The sequence below is a fragment of the Lolium perenne genome, chromosome 5 (genome assembly GCF_019359855.2).
Source record: "Lolium perenne isolate Kyuss_39 chromosome 5, Kyuss_2.0, whole genome shotgun sequence".
In the NCBI taxonomy this organism is placed as follows: domain Eukaryota; kingdom Viridiplantae; phylum Streptophyta; class Magnoliopsida; order Poales; family Poaceae; genus Lolium; species Lolium perenne.
This window is the reverse complement of record NC_067248.2, coordinates 22,989,141-23,009,329: the sequence shown is the minus strand read 5'-3', so window position 1 is coordinate 23,009,329 and position 20,189 is coordinate 22,989,141. Positions and strand designations below refer to the sequence as shown.

Below are 20,189 nucleotides of genomic sequence, written 5' to 3'. Positions count from 1 at the left end.
TCGATATCAGCGTATCGGCTTTGTTTTCTGAAGTCGATGCCTACGCATCGGCTGTACTTTCATACTGTTAATCTCCATATGTCTTCTCAAGTCGATGTCTGTACATCGGCTGTGATTTATCTTATTATATTTTTTTCATCGTCGATTCTGAAATCGGCCCCCACATCTTACTGTCCATCATCCCACATGCTTGGGAAATATTTCTTGAGGTGTTGACCATTTACAGCCACTGGGAATTTTTCGCCGCTCAACTCCTCCAGCATGTATGCATTACCCTTCAAGGCCTGGACAACTTTGTACGGACCGTGCCAATTAGGAGACCATTTGCAATACGCCTTATCCCTGGTTCCCAATGGCAACACAGCTTCCCACACAAGATCACCAACTTGGAACTCCTTTGGCCTAACCTTTTTGTTGTAAGCACGAGCCACCCTGGCTTTGTTCTCCTTAATCTTCTCCAACGACCAAAGCCGGAGTTCTGTTGCGTCCTCAATAGTGTCGCTCATCAAAGCTGCATATTCTTCAGTCGAGATCATTCTCAAACGTGACACGTCTTGATCCAGCCGTAATTTCCCAAGGCAATACGGCTTCCGTCCATAGACAAGTTGGTACGGCGAAGTCTTTATGGCTCCATGGCACGACATGCGGTAGGCCCATAATGCTTCTGATAACTTCTCATGCCAATCCCGAGGGTTCTCGTCGATTTTTCTCTTGATCAACTTGATCAGACTCTGATTGGACGCCTCAGCCTGCCCGTTAGCTTGAGCATAGTACGGGGATGATCGGATCAATTTAATCCCTAAGTCATCACGTAACTTCCTGAATTCTTTAGAAGTAAAGACCGAACCTCCATCGGTCGTGATAGTTTGGGAATCCCAAATCTATGAATGACGTGTTCTTTCACAAATTTGATCACATCTTCTCGATTTCACCTTTTTCATAGGGACGGCTTCCACCCACTTAGTGAAGTAATCTGTGATAACCAATATCCATTCATGTTTTTTACCCGACGGCCTTGGGATGGATTTTACCGATCATATCCATTCCCCACCCCCGAAACGGCCAAGGTTTGATGATTGGGTTCATCACTGATGTTGGCACCATCTGAATCTTTCCAAACATCTGACACGCTTGGCACCCCTTATAATAATTGAAGCAATCTTCAAGCATAGTGGGCCAATAAAACCCTGATCGCCTGATCAACCACTTCATCTTATGAGCCGACTGATGCGTTCCACAGTGCACCTTCATGTACCTCATGTAAAAGCCGATTAGATTCAGTCGGTCCTAGGCACTTGAGTAGCAACCCTTCCAATGTCCTGTAAAACATGTCGTCTCCTATAAGGACATACTTCATGGCTTTGTATCTTATCCGTTTGGGTGCCCCCCGAGCCGAATCTTTTAAATAATCGAAGATCTCGGCTCTCCAATCATTTCTGTTCCAGGAATTGTATCTGAACTTCCGATCCGTCGGCTATATCTATGTAGCTCGACGCCATCATCTTGCGAGATTGTTGGCATCGGTATTCTGGGATCTTGGGATCCAATTAAAGTTGATGTACCGAAACTGTGTCATCAACTCACGGCATTCCATCCAATATGGGAAAAGCGATTCACTTTCGCAATTATATTCATCCGTGAGCTGGTTAATCACCAACTTTGAGTCTCCAAAAAGCTCCACAGCTTCCGCTCCAGCTTCCAATAGCAATTCCATTCCCTTGCGTATTGCCTCATATTCTGCTACGTTGTTGGTGCAAGGGGTAGATAATCTGATGGAGAAGGAGTATTCTGCCCCCCGAGGCGACACAAGCAGAATGCCGATGCCACAACCACCGTCACAAACCGATCCATCAAAGAACATAGCCCATGCTCGTATAGATAGTGCTGCTATATTGGTACTGATCCGTTCAGCGATGAGATCGGCCAACGCTTGGCCCTTGACTGCCTTCGCCGGCTGGTACCGGAGATCAAATTCTGACAGCGCCAACATCCACTTACCGAGTCGGCCTTTCAAAACAGAGCCGACAACATGTGCTTGACAACGTCTGATTTGCTGATGACGGTGATTTCTGCCGTCAGATGGATGTGATGAAGCTTGGTGCAGGTAAAGAACAGGCAGAGGCAAAGTTTCTCGACCTCAGGATATCTTGTCTCCGCGTCCAGCATCCTTCTGCTGAGGTAGAAAACGACTCTCTCATCGCCCTCGTAGAGTTGCACCACTACCGAAGCAATGGACGTGTCAGCCATCGACGAGTAGATGTAGAATGGCCTGTCTTGTTGGGCGGAACTAATACGCGGTGTCGTCGAGATATCGCTTAATTTCATCAAACGCCCGTTGTCGTTCGCCCCCTGAAACTCGTCGTCGGATTTAGTCTTCACCAACGCCATGAACGGCTCGATTCGTCCTGATAAATTAGAGATGAACCGCCGGACGAAATTGATCTTGCCGATGAGGCGTTGGAGCTCCTTTTTCGTGGTGGGCGGCTGCATGGTACGCACCGCCTCCTGACTTTTCAGGCCGATCTCAATTCCCCGCTCATGAACCAGAAAACCTAGGAATTGACCAGCCGTCACGCCAAAGGCGCACTTCTTCGGATTCATTCTCAGCCCGAATTTCCGAGTTCGGTCTAGGACGCGCCGTAAATCGTCCAAATGCCCCTCCATGGAGACCGATTTGACCACCACGTCGTCGATATAGACCTCCACCAACTTGCCGATCAGATCATGAAATATATAATTCATGGCTCGTTGGTATGTTGCACCAGCATTCTTCAGTCCAAAGGTCATGACCACGTACTCAAACAAGCCTACTGCCCCTGGTACTACGAATGCGGTCTTGTGTATATCCTCCTGAGCCATGAAAATCTGGTTATTACCGGAGTTGCCATCCAAGAAGCTCAAAACCGTGTGGCCAGCAACAGCGTTTATCACTGTTTGTGCCACTTGCCTTGGTTATTCGTCCTTTGGGGGGGCTCTGTTAAGATATCGGAAATCGATGGCCACGCGCCATCGGCCATCCTTCTTCTCCACCGAACGATCTGGAGATCCACTCAAGATACCTGCATGGCATGATGAATCCAGCGGCCAACATTTTCTCGATCTCCTTCTTGACTTCTTCCGTGATCTCGGCCCTCATCCGACGTGCTCGCTGTTGGAACGGCCGAAATCCTTTCTTAAGGGGGAGCCGATGCTCAATGATGCTCCTGTCCAACCCAGGCATCTCCGTGTAATCCCATGCAAAGCAATCTGGGTATTCCTTCAACAGGGCTATCATCTGTCCCCTGAGCTGTGGATCTAACTTCTTGCTGATAAAAGTGGGTCGAGGCTTGTCCCCAGGACCGATGTCGACTTCTTCTAGCTCATCAGCTGATGTAAACCCGTACCCTAGCTTTCCGTCACCTGTGAGGTCGACGCCACATACCGGGAGAGCATGTGATACGGATACTACGGGCCGATCGCTAGCATCGGCTTCTACCTTGATCATCACCAAGATGTTTTGGCGGTGTCGGGGCCGATCGCATGGAGCAGCCTCCTCCTTATCTTTGCCACGAGAGCAGTTGCCCTCGCCTTTTTCTCCATCCAGGGGGTGTCCCAGTCCTATCATGTTGATGTTGAACGAGTGCCCTGGTTGGCACCTCCCAAGGCAAGTACCGTTAATCCTGTCAACGGTGCGCGACGGTGAATGAGGTACTCCTGGTGCCGCCGATGTGCACGACAACGGCAGACGGGGCTGGAGTGGCACTTCTCCTCGGTAGGTCCTGAGAGTTGGCTCTAATAGAGAGTGCTGATTCTTCATGACCTCCTTGACCAACCGAACGGCGACGTGCTCCAAAGTATTCACCAGGCTCTCGGAATGGAGACGCAACGAGTGAGCCACCATGCCACCAATCTCCTGGCGCACGGCCCTGGTACGTTCCTCTGACGGGACGTATAGATCCACTTCATCGAGTGCGCCTTCGGTGAGAACCCCTTCCGCCTGACGCCATGTGAACGAGTTCTGTGATATGAGCCGATGAGGTCGGCTTCGAGGGTGGCCTTGATCTCGTCATGTTTCTTCTTGAGCTCAGCAGGCAGCTCCTCGTAGGTGACTGGCGTGCCGTCCGTCGCCATCTCAGATGTAGATGGCGATGTGGTTGATGTAGATGATTGTCCCACCGGGCGTGCCAGAATGTGTTGATCGCCAAAACCCACCGGCGGGCAGCGGCCTGTCAACACGGTAGAGCCGGGAAGAGCCTAGAGCTGCGGCTGGCTGAGACCCCTCCGAGCGACGGCCCGCAATGCTCTTGGTCACACGCGGCGATGCGAAGTGCAAGGGCGTGCCACCTGACCTATACCTGGTCGGAAGGTGATGGGGATGCCTCGCTTAGTTCCTGCATGGCATACACGTAAACATTAAATACGAGCCTCGATCGGCTCTCAGGTTATCCTGTGAATCGGCTCAAAGAGCCGATCCACCCATGATTCGTACGGGGTGCACGAATACTTGGTGATCCTGCTTGATCAAGATAAAGCTAATGAGATCTACGACGATTTAGGGTTTTCACCGCATAATCGGATCATCCTACTCCAGGTTGGGCCTCGCGGCCACGCACGGTGCTCATAAGCCGATCCTAAACAAGGCCAAAGAACCAACAATGATGTTGATCCGCGGAACATCCTGTTTAGGACTTGCGAACGCCACCCTACGTGCCACTGGATCCTCCCCCCCTTTGTAAGGCCTAACTATTGCAGATATTAAACTAATCCTTGCATAACAAGGAGCAATCGTAACGGATCAGATCTACTAAATAAAGAACAAGCAGGGTGCCGCCCCCACACCTGAGATAGGCGTGAGGGCGGCTAGACATGCAAGGGTTGCACTACGTAAGCATGTTATACGAAGAACTATGCTAACCCTAACACATCTATGATAACTACGTTGCCCGCCATCAAAGACGCTTCAGTACGGGCAACGCATGAACAACGTGGAGCTTGTGCTGCCTAGATCGCAAGATGCGATCTAGGCAGCATGTCACTTACCTGATTGAAACCCTCGAGACGAAGGAGTTGGCGATGCGCCGAGATTGGTTTGTTTTTGGGGTGAACGTTGTGTTGTTGTTTATTCCATAAACCCTAGATACATATTTATAGTCCAGCGGACTTTCTAACGTGGGAATATCCCACCGTGCACAGGTAAAACTCTAACTTCTAACTTAAGATACGATCTAATAAATTACAGATAAATGGGCAATCTAGCCCAACTTTGCATATAAGGCCGATCTTCGTATTTTCTCCATATATAACCTTCAAGCTTGTCTTGATCGTGGCCCACCTCCGCCTTGGTCAAATTCTGGTGATAACAACTAGTGACTACATCCTTGAACATAGCACCAATGTTTTATCCCTAGTGGCAACAGCACATCCATAACCTTAGAGGTTCTTGTCACCCCTCCAGATTCACAGAGACATGAACCCACTATCGAGCATAAATACTCCCTCTTGGAGTTACTAGCATCAACTTGGCCAGAGCATCTACTAATAACGGAGAGCATTCAAGATCATAAACAACACATAGACATAGCTTTGATAATCAACATAACAAGTATTCTCTATTCATCGGATCCCAACAAACGCAACATATAGAATTACAGATAGATGATCTTGATCATTTTAGGCAGCTCACAAGATCCGACAATGATAGCACAATGGGGAGAAGACAACCATCTAGCTACTGCTATGGACCCATAGTCCAGGGGTAGACTACTCACACATCACACCGGAGGCGACCATGGCGGCGTAGAGTCCTCCGGGAGATGATTCCCCTCTCCGGCAGGGTGCCGGAGGCGATCTCCTGGATCCCCCGAGATGGGATCGGCGTTGGCGGCATCTCTGGAAGGTTTTCCGTATCGTGGCTCTCGATCGGGGTTTCGTCACGGAGGCTTTAAGTAGGCGGAAGGGTAGGTCAAGAGGCGGCGCGAGGGGCCCAGACCATAGGGCCGCGCGGCCAGGGCAGGGGCCGCGCCGCCCTATGCTCTGGCTGCCTCGTGGCCCCTCTTCGTTTCGTCTTCGGACTTCTGGAAGCTTCGTGGAAAAATAGGCCCCTGGGCGTTGATTTCGTCCAATTCCGAGAATATTTCCTTACTAGGATTTCTGAAACCAAAACAGCAGAAAAACAAGAATCGGCACTTCGGCATCTTGTTAATAGGTTAGTTCCAGAAAATGCACGAATATGACATAAAGTGTGCATAAAACATGTAGATAACATCAATAATGTGGCATGGAACATAAGAAATTATCGATACGTTGGAGACGTATCAGCATCCCCAAGCTTAGTTCTGCTCGTCCCGAGCAGGTAAAACGATAACACAGATAATTACTGGAGTGACATGCCATCATAATCTTGATCATACTATTTGTAAAGCATATGTAGTGAATGCAGCGATCAAAACAATGTATATGACATGAGTAAACAAGTGAATCATAAAGCAAAGACTTTTCATGAATAGCACTTCAAGACAAGCATCAATTAGTCTTGCATAAGAGTTAACTCATAAAGCAATAATTCAAAGTAAAGGCATTGAAGCAACACAAAAGAAGATTAAGTTTCAGCGGTTGCTTTCAACTTGTAACATGTATATCTCATGGATATTGTCAACATAGAGTAATATAATAAGTGCAATAAGCAAATATGTAGGAATCAATGCACAGTTCACACAAGTGTTTGCTTCTTGAGGTGGAGAGAAATAGGTGAACTGACTCAACATTGAAAGTAAAAGAATGGTCCTCCATAGAGGAAAAGCATCGATTGCTATATTTGTGCTAGAGCTTTGATTTTGAAAACATGAAACAATTTTGTCAACGGTAGTAATAAAGCATATGTATCATGCAAATTATATCTTACAAGTTGCAAGCCTCATGCATAGTGTACTAATAGTGCCCGCACCTTGTCCTAATTAGCTTGGACTACCGGATCATCACAATGCACATGTTTTAACCAAGTGTCACAAAGGGGTACCTCTATGCCGCTTTGTACAAAGGTCTAAGGAGAAAGCTCGCATTTGGATTTCTCGCTATTGATTATTCTCAACTTAGACATCCATACCGGGACAACATAGACAACAGATAATGGACTCCTCTTTTATGCATAAGCATGTAACAACAATTAATAATTTTCTCATTTGAGATTGAGGATATATGTCCAAAACTGAAACTTCCACCATGGATCATGGCTTTAGTTAGCGGCCCAATGTTCTTCTCTAACAATATGCATGCTTAACCATAAGGTGGTAGATCGCTCTTACTTCGTACAAGACGAACATGCATAGCAACTCACATGAAATTCAACAATGAATAGTTGATGGCGTCCCCAGTGAACATGGTTATCGCACAACAAGCAACTTAATAAGAGATAAAGTGCATAATTACATATTCAATACCACAATAGTTTTTAAGCTATTTGTCCCATGAGCTATATATTGCAAAGGTGAATGATGGAATTTTAAAGGTAGCACTCAAGCAATTTACTTTGGAATGGCGGAAAATACCATGTAGTGGGTAGGTATGGTGGACACAAATGGCATAGTGGTTGGCTCAAGTATTTTGGATGCATGAGAAGTATTCCCTCTCGATACAAGGTTTAGGCTAGCAAGGCTTATTTGAAACAAACACAAGGATGAACCGGTGCAGCAAAACTCACATAAAAGACATATTGTAAACATTATAAGACTCTACACCGTCTTCCTTGTTGTTCAAACTCAATACTAGAAATTATCTAGACCTTAGAGAAACCAAATATGCAAACCAAATTTTAGCATGCTCTATGTATTTCTTCATTAATGGGTGCAAAGCATATGATGCAAGAGCTTAAACATGAGCACAACAATTGCCAAGTATCACATTACCCAAGACATTAATAGCAATTACTACATGTATCATTTTCCAATTCCAACCATATAACAATTTAACGAAGGAGAAACTTCGCCATGAATACTATGAGTAGAAACCAAGGACATACTTGTCCATATGCTACAGCGGAGCGTGTCTCTCTCCCATAAAGTGAATGCTAGGATCCATTTTATTCAAACAAAACAAAAAACAAAAACAAACCGACGCTCCAAGCAAAGCACATAAGATGTGACGGAATAAAAATATAGTTTCAGGGGAGGAACCTGATAATGTTGTCGATGAAGAAGGGGATGCCTAGGACATCCCCAAGCTTAGACGCTTGAGTCTTCTTGATATATGCAGGGGTGAACCACCGGGGCATCCCCAAGCTTAGAGCTTTCACTCTCCTTGATCATGTTGCATCATACTCCTCTCTTGATCCTTGAAAACTTCCTCCACACCAAACTCGAAACAACTCATTAGAGGGTTAGTGCACAATAAAAATTAACATATTCAGAGGTGACACAATCATTCTTAACACTTCTGGACATTGCATAAAGCTACTGGACATTAGTGGATCAAAGAAATTCATCCAACATAGCAAAAGAGGCAATGCGAAATAAAAGGCAGAATCTGTCAAAACAGAACAGTTCGTATTGACGAATTTTAAAATGGCACCAGACTTGCTCAAATGAAAATGCTCAAATTGAATGAAAATTGCGTACATATCTGAGGATCATGCACGTAAATTGGCTTAATTTTCTGAGCTACCTACAGGGAGGTGGACCCAGATTCGTGACAGCAAAGAAATCTGGAACTGTGCAGTAATCCAAATCTAGTACTTACTTTACTATCAAAGACTTTACTTGGCACAACAAAACACTAAACTAAGATAAGGAGAGGTTGCTACAGTAGTAAACAACTTCCAAGACACAAAATAAAAACAAAGTACTGTAGGTAAAAACATGGGTTGTCTCCCATAAGCGCTTTTCTTTAACGCCTTTCAGCTAGGCGCAGAAAGTGTGCATCAAGTATTATCGAGAGACGAAGTGTCAACATCATAATTTGTTCTCATAATAGAATCAAAAGGTACCTTCATTCTCTTTCTAGGGAAGTGTTCCATACCTTTCTTGAGAGGAAATTGATATTTTATATTACCTTCCTTCATATCAATGATAGCACCAACAGTTCGAAGAAAAGGTCTTCCCAATATAATGGGACAAGATGCATTGCATTCAATATCCAAGACAACAAAATCAACGGGGACAAGGTTATTGTTAACGGTAATGCGAACATTATCAACTTTCCCCAAAGGTTTCTTTGTAGAATGATCAGCAAGATTAACATCCAAATAACAATTTTTCAGCGGTGGCAAGTCAAGCATATCATAAATTTTCTTAGGCATAACGAAAATACTTGCACCAAGATCACATAAAGCATTACAATCAAAATCTTTAACCTTCATCTTAATGATGGGCTCCCAACCATCCTCTAGCTTTTTAGGAATAGAAGCTTCGCGCTCTAGTTTCTCTTCTCTAGCTTTTATGAGAGCATTTGTAATATGATGTGTAAAAGCCAAATTTATAGCACTAGCATTAGGACTTTTAGCAAGTTTTTGCAAGAACTTTATAACTTCAGAGATGTGGCAATCATCAAAATTCAAACCATTATAATCTAAAGCAATGGGATCATCATCCCCAATGTTGGAAAAAATTTCAGCAGCTTTATCACAGGCAGTTTCAACAGTAGCTTTAGCAGTTTCAGTGCTTTCTCGCGCTTTGCATTAGAAGTGGAAACATTGCTAACACCAATTCTTTTATTATTAATAGTAGGAGGTGCAGCAACATGTGTAGCATTAGCATTACTAGTGGTGGTAATAGTCCAAACTTTAGCTACATTCTTCTCTTTAGCTAGTTTTTCATTTTCTTCTCTATCCCACCTAGCACGCAGTTCAGCCATTAATCTTATATTCTCATTAATTCTAACTTGGATGGCATTTGCTGTAGTAACAATTTTATTATGATGATTCTCATTAGGCAAAACTTTTGATTTCAAAAGATCAACATCAGCAGCAAGACTATCGACTTTAGAAGCAACTATATCAATTTTCCCAAGCTTTTCTTCAACAGATTTGTTAAAAGCAGTTTGTGTACTAATAAATTCTTTAAGCATGGCTTCAAGTCCAGGGGGTGAATTCCTATTGTTGTTGTAAGAATTACCATAAGAATTACCATAGCCGTTGCCATTATTATAAGGATATGGCCTATAGTTGTTACTAGAATTGTTCCGGTAAGCATTGTTGTTGAAATTACTATTTTTAATGAAGTTTACATCAACATGTTCTTCTTGTGCAACCAATGAAGCTAATGGAACATTATTAGGATCAATATTAGTCCTATCATTCACAAGCATAGACATAATAGTATCAATCTTATCACTCAAGGAAGAGGTTTCTTCATTTAATTTACCTTCTTACCTTGTGGAGCTCTTTCCGTGTGCCATTCAGAGTAGTTGATCATCATATTATCAAGAAGCTTTGTTGCTTCACCAAGAGTGATGGACATAAAGGTACCTCCAGCAGCTGAATCCAATAAATTCCGCGAAGAAAAATTTAGTCCTGCATAGAAGGTTTGGATGATCATCCAAGTAGTCAGTCCATGGGTTGGGCAATTTTTAACCAGAGATTTCATTCTTTCCCAAGCTTGAGCAACATGTTCAGTATCTAATTGTTTAAAATTCATTATGCTACTCCTCAAAGATATAATTTTAGCAGGGGGATAATATCTACCAATAAAAGCATCCTTGCATTTAGTCCATGAATCAATACTATTCTTAGGCAGAGATAGCAACCAATCTTTAGCTCTTCCTCTTAATGAGAAAGGGAACAATTTTAGTTTAATAATATCACCGTCTACATCTTTATATTTTTGCATTTCACATAGTTCAACAAAATTATTAAGATGGGCAGCAGCATCATCAGAACTAACACCAGAAAATTGCTCTCGCATAACAAGATCCAGTAAAGCAGGTTTAATTTCAAAGAATTCTGCTGTAGTAGCAGGTGGAGCAATAGGTGTGCATAAGAAATCATTATTATTTGTGCTTGTGAAGTCACACAATTTAGTATTTTCAGGGTTGGCCATTTTAGCAACAGTAAATAAAGCAAACTAGATAAAGTAAATGCAAGTAACTAATTTTTTTGTGTTTTTGATATAGCAAACAAGATAGCAAATAAAGTAAAACTAGCAACTAATTTTTTTGTATTTTGATTTAGTGCAGCAAACAAAGTAGTAAATAAAACTAAGCAAGACAAAAACAAAGTAAAGAGATTGAGAAGTGGAGACTCCCCTTGCAGCGTGTCTTGATCTCCCCGGCAACGGCACCAGAAATTTAGCTTGATGGCGTGTAACTCACACGTTCGTTGGGAACCCCAAGAGGAAGGTATGATGCGCACAGCAACAAGATTTCCCTCAGAAAGAAACCAAGGTTTATCGAACCAGGAGGAGCCAAGAAGCACGTTGAAGGTTGATGGCGGCGGGATGTAGTGCGGCGCAACACCAGGGATTCCGGCGCCAACGTGGAACCTGCACAACACAACCAAAGTACTTTGCCCCAACGAAACAGTGAGGTTGTCAATCTCACCGGCTTGCTGTAACAAAGGATTAACCGTATTGTGTGGAAGATGATTGTTTGCAGAAAACAGTAGAACAGTATTGCAGTAGATTGTATTTCAGTAAAGAGAATTGGACCGGGGTCCACAGTTCACTAGAGGTGTCTCTCCCATAAGACAAACATCATGTTGGGTGAACAAATTACAGTTGGGCAATTGACAAATAAAGAGGGCATGACCATGCACATACATATCATGATGAGTATAGTGAGATTTAATTGGGCATTACGACAAAGTACATAGACCGCCATCCAGCATGCATCTATGCCTAAAAAGTCCACCTTCAGGTTATCATCCGAACCCCCTCCAGTATTAAGTTGCTAACAACAGACAATTGCATTAAGTATTGCGCGTAATGTAACTAGTGACTACATCCTTGAACATAGCACCAATGTTTTATCCCTAGTGGCAACAGCACATCCATAACCTTAGAGGTTCTTGTCACCCCTCCAGATTCACAGAGACATGAACCCACTATCGAGCATAAATACTCCCTCTTGGAGTTACTAGCATCAACTTGGCCAGAGCATCTACTAATAACGGAGAGCATGCAAGATCATAAACAACACATAGACATAGCTTTGATAATCAACATAACAAGTATTCTCTATTCATCGGATCCCAACAAACACAACATATAGAATTACAGATAGATGATCTTGATCATGTTAGGCAGCTCACAAGATCCGACAATGATAGCACAATGGGGAGAAGACAACCATCTAGCTACTGCTATGGACCCATAGTCCAGGGGTAGACTACTCACACATCACACCGGAGGCGACCATGGCGGCGTAGAGTCCTCCGGGAGATGATTCCCTTCTCCGGCAGGGTGCCGGAGGCGATCTCCTGGATCCCCCGAGATGGGATCGGCGTTGGCGGCATCTCTGGAAGGTTTTCCGTATCGTGGCTCTCGGTACTGGGGGTTTCGTCACGGAGGCTTTAAGTAGGCGGAAGGGTAGGTCAAGAGGCGGCGCGAGGGGCCCAGACCATAGGGCCGCGCGGCCAGGGCAGGGGCCGCGCCGCCCTATGCTCTGGCTGCCTCGTGGCCCCTCTTCGTTTCGTCTTCGGACTTCTGGAAGCTTCGTGGAAAAATAGGCCCCTGGACGTTGATTTCGTCCAATTCCGAGAATATTTCCTTACTAGGATTTCTGAAACCAAAAACAGCAGAAAACAGCAACTGGCACTTCGGCATCTTGTTAATAGGTTAGTTCCAGAAAATGCACGAATATGACATAAAGTGTGCATAAAACATGTAGATAACATCAATAATGTGGCATGGAACATAAGAAATTATCGATACGTTGGAGACGTATCACCGACCCATAACCACCTCTAGGAATCGGAAGCCGATATATGCTTCCCATCGGACCAGGGTATGGCCGTACGATTAGAAGCGCCACGACCATTCGATCTTCGACCAGGCCCGCATGTGAATTACCGTGAATCAAGGACTGATTTGCGTGCTTCCGTAAAAAATAGGTCCCATATAAATCACTTGCGAAAAAATAGGAATTGGTTAGCATTAATAATCGTAGAGTTTCCAAACTGCTGTCGATAACTACTCCACATTTTATATTTTCGGGAAAATAAATTAACATTTAAGGAAATTAATAATTTAAGCAAAATAAGTCTCCATGACATGTGATTTGCTTCCGTACAGAACAAATGTTGCTTCCAATGCTATCTATATTGATTCCGATCCGAAAAAAAAAGAATGTTTTCAGTGCTACTAAAATCAGCTTCTAATGGAATCCAAATTTGCTTCTATTTGAAAATAGCTTCACCTCTTGTTTCGAAAATATCAAAATCATTATTGTACCAAGTATGGACAAAATAATACTTTGTTCTTTGTCACTGATGAAATTTGCTTCGGCTTAACATAGCTTGTATACTTAGAATGGAGTACTATTTTTCAAAAGCATCACAAGTACTCCCTCCGTCTCAAGAAATTTGTCTTAAATTTATCAAAATTTGGATGTATCTAGATAGTATTTAGTACATAGATATATTCAAATCTTCAATTGGTTAGTTTCGTGAGACGGAGGGAGTAGTGTCTGTAGACCATGGCCTATAGAATGGATTCTAATGAAAATAGAAATGTGCTTCCACATAAAAGAGTATTACTAGTGCTTCAAACGAATTTTGGATGTGCTTCCAAGGAAATGAAAGTTTGCTACCATTGAATGCCAGATTTCCTCCGGTAAACTATGTTTCAAATGGTAATGGATCACGAACTAAGTGCTTCCTATTACAAACCAAAGCTTCATATCCACTGTATGTTGCGAGGACAAAGAATCAACTATGTGGCGAAGACACAAGCACGTTGTCGGCAAATGAGACCGCCGTCGTGCGACCACCCATTACTCGTTGTTCCGAAGATTTGGACTTCATCAGAATGGCTACACCAATTCACGGTGTCGCAACCATCACCAGTCCCATACCTAAGATCAGCAGAAAATCATCAGACACCATCGATGGAGCGTGGAGTCACCAGCTCGTCGCCCTTGTAAAGTGTGTGCTTCTATGAAATCAGCAACCTTTTGGATCTCAATGTTGAGGACGTCCATAATCATGCTGCAAACAATATATAAACTTAAAACAACCATATGGCTTGAGAAAGTCAAACAACCTACAAACATACCTTTCCTAGAAAACCAAGCGAGACACCTTTACGTTCTCCTAGAGAAATCCATGTGCGAGGGTGCTTCTTCTAGGTCCCGACGCCGGCTACTATGGAGACGTAGACACTTCCCAATAAATTAAGGCTTGCTTCCAAAGATATAAAACATGCTTCCGCCAACCCCATGCACCCGCAGGATGACAGGAATGGTGAGGTCTTTGATTTCAGGTATTTATTCATTTATAGGGCATAAATATAGATCAAATGGCACCACATTAGCTTGCCTGCAATCACCAAGGATGGTCAATCTTCTCCTGCAGGTAAATAATGAGACCATAAAAATTCAAGTAGGGAAACGCAGTTATGAATTACATTGATAAAGATGGGCATGAAGCATGTATGCAGTATGTACGACACAGGCACAGAGCATGTATGCAGCTTCGAACATCTGGGTATTTAATTTGTTAATGCTTCGACGCTACTGTTCAGATCTCCGAGGAAACACCATGCATTCAACAACCTGTAGGAAGTTACATTGACAAAAATGGGCGTGAAGCATGTATGCAGTTTGTACGACGCAGGTACGAAGCATGTATGCAGCTTGGAACATGTATTTGTTAAGCTGGAAGCATGGCAAGAATACTAATAAAGCTGTAATATATAGTGTTGCAAGCACTTTGAATGCATGGTGTTCAGCCAGACCTCTAAAGAGTAAAGATGAAGCATTATGAAATTAGGATGGTAGCACATAAGAAGCATGAATGAAAAAACAAGAATTCACACAACATATGGGGCACTAATTAAATCTATTCATCATATATGATAGATTTATGAATCACGAGGCCAAGTTTCAACCAAAAATAGTTAAATACTGGAAATCCATACACTAACTAAATCACGAAGCATGGATATGAAGTGGTACTCGGTTTGAAAATTTGAGAAAAGCAAAGAAGCATGGTTGACAATGGATAAAGCAAATATTATCTACGATGTAGCTAGGAGCATCCGTAAGAAACAAAGAAGCATCCCTAGTATTGTGTGTGCCCAAACTTTTGTACAATAGCTACAAAAATAAGAAGCAAGAGGCCATATTGGTGTGTTTGCCAGATCCATCAAATCAATTGTAGGTGTGTCAGATTTAATCTTCAAAGTTTTGATAAATGCATGCCTCCAAACCATTCCATTCACTTGAATCATCGTATCAGCATCTTGCATACCAATTGAAACAAACCTTCATATTGAATATTCAAATTTGCAGAAAAATACTAGTTCTAGCACAAGAATTTGCATCACGTGACAGCACAAAGAATATAGAAGGATAGAATATTTAGAGATCGGAAATCCCGTGGGTACCTTAGAGAAGAAATCCCGGAGGATACATGCTCTGGCGTCGCTGCCGAGAATGGTCGGCGAACAAGGTGAGCTGTAGCGGGCGCTGCCAATCAAGGATGCCCCGGCGACTATTTTTCATGGTGAAACGGCATGGGTGCCAGTGCAGGACTAGATCCAGGTGGGTCTCGGCTGGTATGGGAGGGCGCGTCCCGGTGGGAAGAGAAGTGGCGGCGCGGTGAGGTGGAGATTAGAGGCGGCGACGAACCAAATATGGGGAGGAGTATGTACACCGGCCGGGAATTTGGGGATCCAGCTGGGTGACGTGCGAAGATAATGGGCCCACTCTTTTCATTTCGTTAGAACCAAATCTGGGTGACCGTGGGATCAAATAGAGATTTGACGTCATCCGATGGGTCCGATGATTTGTTTCCTATCGGACCCTGACAAGTAGTGTTTACCTAACCACCAATCCAACTCGTGCCTGCTAATATTAGTTGATGATGATGACATCAGCAGCTCTACAAATATCAATAGATATCAAAGAATTTATTAGGAGTTCAGTGCAGGACACACAAAGCCGCGGAAGCAAACTTTTCCCATAAAAAATCTTCATATTTCATTGTTTTTTTTATATATTAGTAAACAACTAAGGTACTTACAAGCATGAGGATTTAGCATCACGATTGTGCGATGTGCCGCGAACTATGTAATTCAGAAGATCATATTTCAGATTAAATTTGTTTCCTAAACTGGTATGCCAGTGCCACCATGCAATTTGACTGACATTTTATAAAAGGTTAAAATTAATTTGCTTCTTTCCCTATAGAGAAATCATATTTTTTATGCATGGAAAATAAAACAAGTGTTTTCGGTACCTAAATTATTGGCTAAATTTAAATATGTCTGTCAACAGTTAACCTTGTAATGATTGTTAACGGTGGTTAGGGCTGATCTATACATGTTTTAACGGCGTCAATCAATCATGCAAGCAAAACATGCGTGGTACACGGCCATACGGGCGTGCACTCCATCGTTGAATCAGGTGTGATTTCGTGTCATTTTCAATACTATATATTTAATTGACAAGCATGGTCTCATCTGAATCCATTTTCTTGGCTGGCCTAATTTTGATATCCATGCATTGATTCAATATGCACACTTAATTTCTTGGTACTTTTGATTTTTTTTCTCATACATCTACTTATATTAGTATGTAATAATACGAGTTCGAAAGTAATTCTCAAGAACAAAGTAACAGTCAAGAATATTTAGATATATATTTGATAATCTTTTGGTGTCTCAACACGTCGTCTTTTGCAAGTAAGTGTTTTGAGTCAAAAAAATATATATAAGAGGAAAGTCGATAAGTTAGTTTGGAAATTTTTTGGTACCGTTCTCACGGGAGCGGACATAAATATATATACACAAGTAATGGTGGTAACTAAATTATTAGCTAATTGAAATATGTCTCGAACACTCAACAATGTAAATTTGATCACTAATAGTGGTCAGGGCTGATCTGGACCCGTTTTCACCAATGTAGTGGCAACCCAAACCCACAATTTTTTTTGTACGATATAATCAAGATCTCCAATAAATAGAAACACATGATATTTTAAGGAAACATAGTAATAGAAAATGAGAATAGAAAAATAAGTAAAAACTATAAAGAAAAATACTACAATAACCAAATATTGAAATCATGAAATGAAAACCAAATAGCCATTAAAGAAAGTAGACATGATGAAAAAAATCTCATCATAACTAGGTTGAACTTTTATTAATTCTTATCATTTTCTCAATTATTATAAGTAGAAGTAACTTGCTTATTTTTATGTTTAATGCTATTAATTATGGGCTTCCATTTCATCGTAGAATCGTGTTTATTAGGTTTTCCTTAGATGTTTTTGAAAAAATAGGAAACTTCTTAAAGGAATTATATGGCATGGATGGCATACACATACTCGTGATGTGGTATATATGTACAAGTTGTCATCACGCCAATCAAAATTGATTTTCGTCATATTTTTGAAGAATCCACATAACAGTACATTTAAAAGTTCATGAGTAGAGAATATGTTTAACATTTTAAGAATTTCTTATATGCTTTTATAATTGTTAAGGGGCCAAGTGAAAACTTACAATGATTAAATATCATAATTAGGTTGTTGGCCAAGATATATCTTTCCATTTTCTTCTTACTTTTAGCAAATGAATGGGAAAAATACTTTATTCCTCTAATAATACAAAACCACATAGGTCATAATATGGTGCTACTATAAAATTATACACATCTCCATATTCATAAGAACTATATAAATTTTATATTAATCATGTATGTTGCAACTATAAAAGAGATAACAAACCTAGGAAATCCTATGATACAACAAAGGTACCAAGGGCACAGTTTTCCATCGATTTAACTAATTTTAAGACACAGGGATAATGCTCTAATCATATTAGAACCATATTTTTTATACTCTAAACACATTAAGACGATGCCCTCGCATTTGCGAGGGCCACCTTGCTAGTTCAACTAATGACATAACCTTGTTATTAATAACATCCAATGTTCATGATCATGAAATCATGATCATCCATTAATCAACAAGCTAGTTATACAAGAGGCTTACTAGGGACTCCTTGTTGTTTACATAACACACATGTATCATTGTTTCGGTTAATACAATTATAGCATGGTATGCAAACATTTATCATAAACACAAAGATATTATAATAACCACTTTACTATTGCCTCTTGGGCATATCTCCAACAACTAGAAAGATCATCATCATTACCTGCAACACATGGAACAACTTCCTAGAGTGCCTCAGTCGCAAATTAATCTCTGAATGCTGTAGGATAACGTTGCATAGAAAACAAAAATTTTCCTACCGCGAACACGCAATCCAAGCCAAGATGCAATCTAGAAGACGGTAGCAACGAGAGGGTATCGAGTCTCACCCTTGAAGAGATTCCAAAGCCTACAAGATGAGGCTCTTGTTGCTGCGGTAGACGTTCACTTGCCGCTTGCAAAAGCGCGTAGAAGATCTTGATCTCGATCGCTTCCGGCGCCACGAACGGGCAGCACCTCCGTACTCGGTCACACGTTCGGTTGTTGATGAAGACGACGTCCACCTCCCCGTTCCAGCGGGCAGCGGAAGTAGTAGCTCCTCTTGAATCCGACAGCACGACGGCGTGGTGTTGGTGGTGGTGGAGAAATCCGGCGGAGCTTCTCTTAAGCGTGCGGGATGTGGTGGAGGAGAGAGACCGCTAGGATTTGGGGAGAGAAAGGGGGTTGGGCGCCGGCCCTCTAAGGGGTGCGGCCAAGGCTGAGCCAAAGAGTGGCTGCCCCCCTCCCTCTCCTCCTCATTATATAGGTGGAAGCACCAAGAGTTCTAGTCCAAGTCTTCGAATAAGACCCCAACACTAAAACCTCCCATATGTGGGAAACCTACTCAAGGAGGGAGTCCTACCCAAGGTGGGACTCCCACCTTTCCTTGAGGTGGGTTGGCCGGCCACCCTAGGGGAGTCCATCTTGGACTCCTCCCCTTTAGGGTTGGCTGGTCATGCAAGGTGGAGTCCCTCCGGGACTCTACTTTCCATGGTGATTTCTTCCAGACTTTTCTAGAACCTTCTAGAACCTGCCATAAATGCACCGGATCATTTCCAAATTTGGAATATGACTTCCTATATATGAATCTTATTCTCCGGACCATTCCGGAACTCCTCGTGATGTCCGGGATCTCATCCGGGACTCCGAACAAATATTCGAACTCCATTCCATATTCAAGTTCTACCATTTCAACATCCAACTTTAAGTGTGTCACCCTACGGTTCGTGAACTATGCGGACATGGTTGAGTACTCACTCTGACCAATAACCAATAGCGGGATCTGGAGATCCATAATGGCTCCCACATATTCAACGATGACTTTAGTGATCGAATGAACCATTCACATACGATACCAATTCCCTTTGTCACACGATATTTTACTTGTCCGAGGTTTGATCTTCGGTATCACTCTTATACCTTGTTCAACCTCGTCTCCTGACAAGTACTCTTTACTCGTACCGTGGTATGTGGTCTCTTATGAACTTATTCATATGCTTGCAAGACATTAGACGACATTCCACCGAGAGGGCCCAGAGTATATCTATCCGTCATCGGGATGGACAAATCCCACTGTTGATCCATATGCCTCAACTCATACTTTCCGGATACTTAATCCCACCTTTATAACCACCCATTTACGCAGTGGCATTTGATGTAATCAAAGTACCTTTCCGGTATAAGTGATTTACATGATCTCATGGTCATAAGGACTAAGTAACTATGTATCGAAAGCTTATAGCAAATAACTTAATGACGAGATCTTATGCTACGCTTAATTGGGTGTGTCCATTACATCATTCATATAATGATATAACCTTGTTATTAATAACATCCAATGTTCATGATTATGAAACTAATCATCCATTAATCAACAAGCTAGTTTAAGAGGCATACTAGGGACTTCTTTGTTGTCTACATATCACACATGTATTAATGTTTCGGTTAATACAATTATAGCATGATATATAAACATTTATCATAAACATAAAGATATAAATAATAATCACTTTATTATTGCCTCTAGGGCATATCTCCTTCAGTCTCCCACTTGCACTAGAGTCAATAATCTAGTTTACATTTGTAA

At 42.3% G+C, this 20,189-nt stretch overlaps 1 long non-coding RNA gene across 1 annotated transcript; it reads right to left on the bottom strand.

The window, feature by feature from the left end:
* Nucleotides 1–13,634: 13,634 nt before the first annotated feature.
* LOC127304528 (uncharacterized) lies at nt 13,635–15,502 on the bottom strand. Its single transcript, XR_011745897.1, has 3 exons — nt 15,261–15,502; nt 14,178–14,470; nt 13,635–14,110 (listed from the first exon to the last, which is right to left on the bottom strand). It is a non-coding gene; the product is annotated as an uncharacterized lncRNA (long non-coding RNA).
* Nucleotides 15,503–20,189: the final 4,687 nt, after the last annotated feature.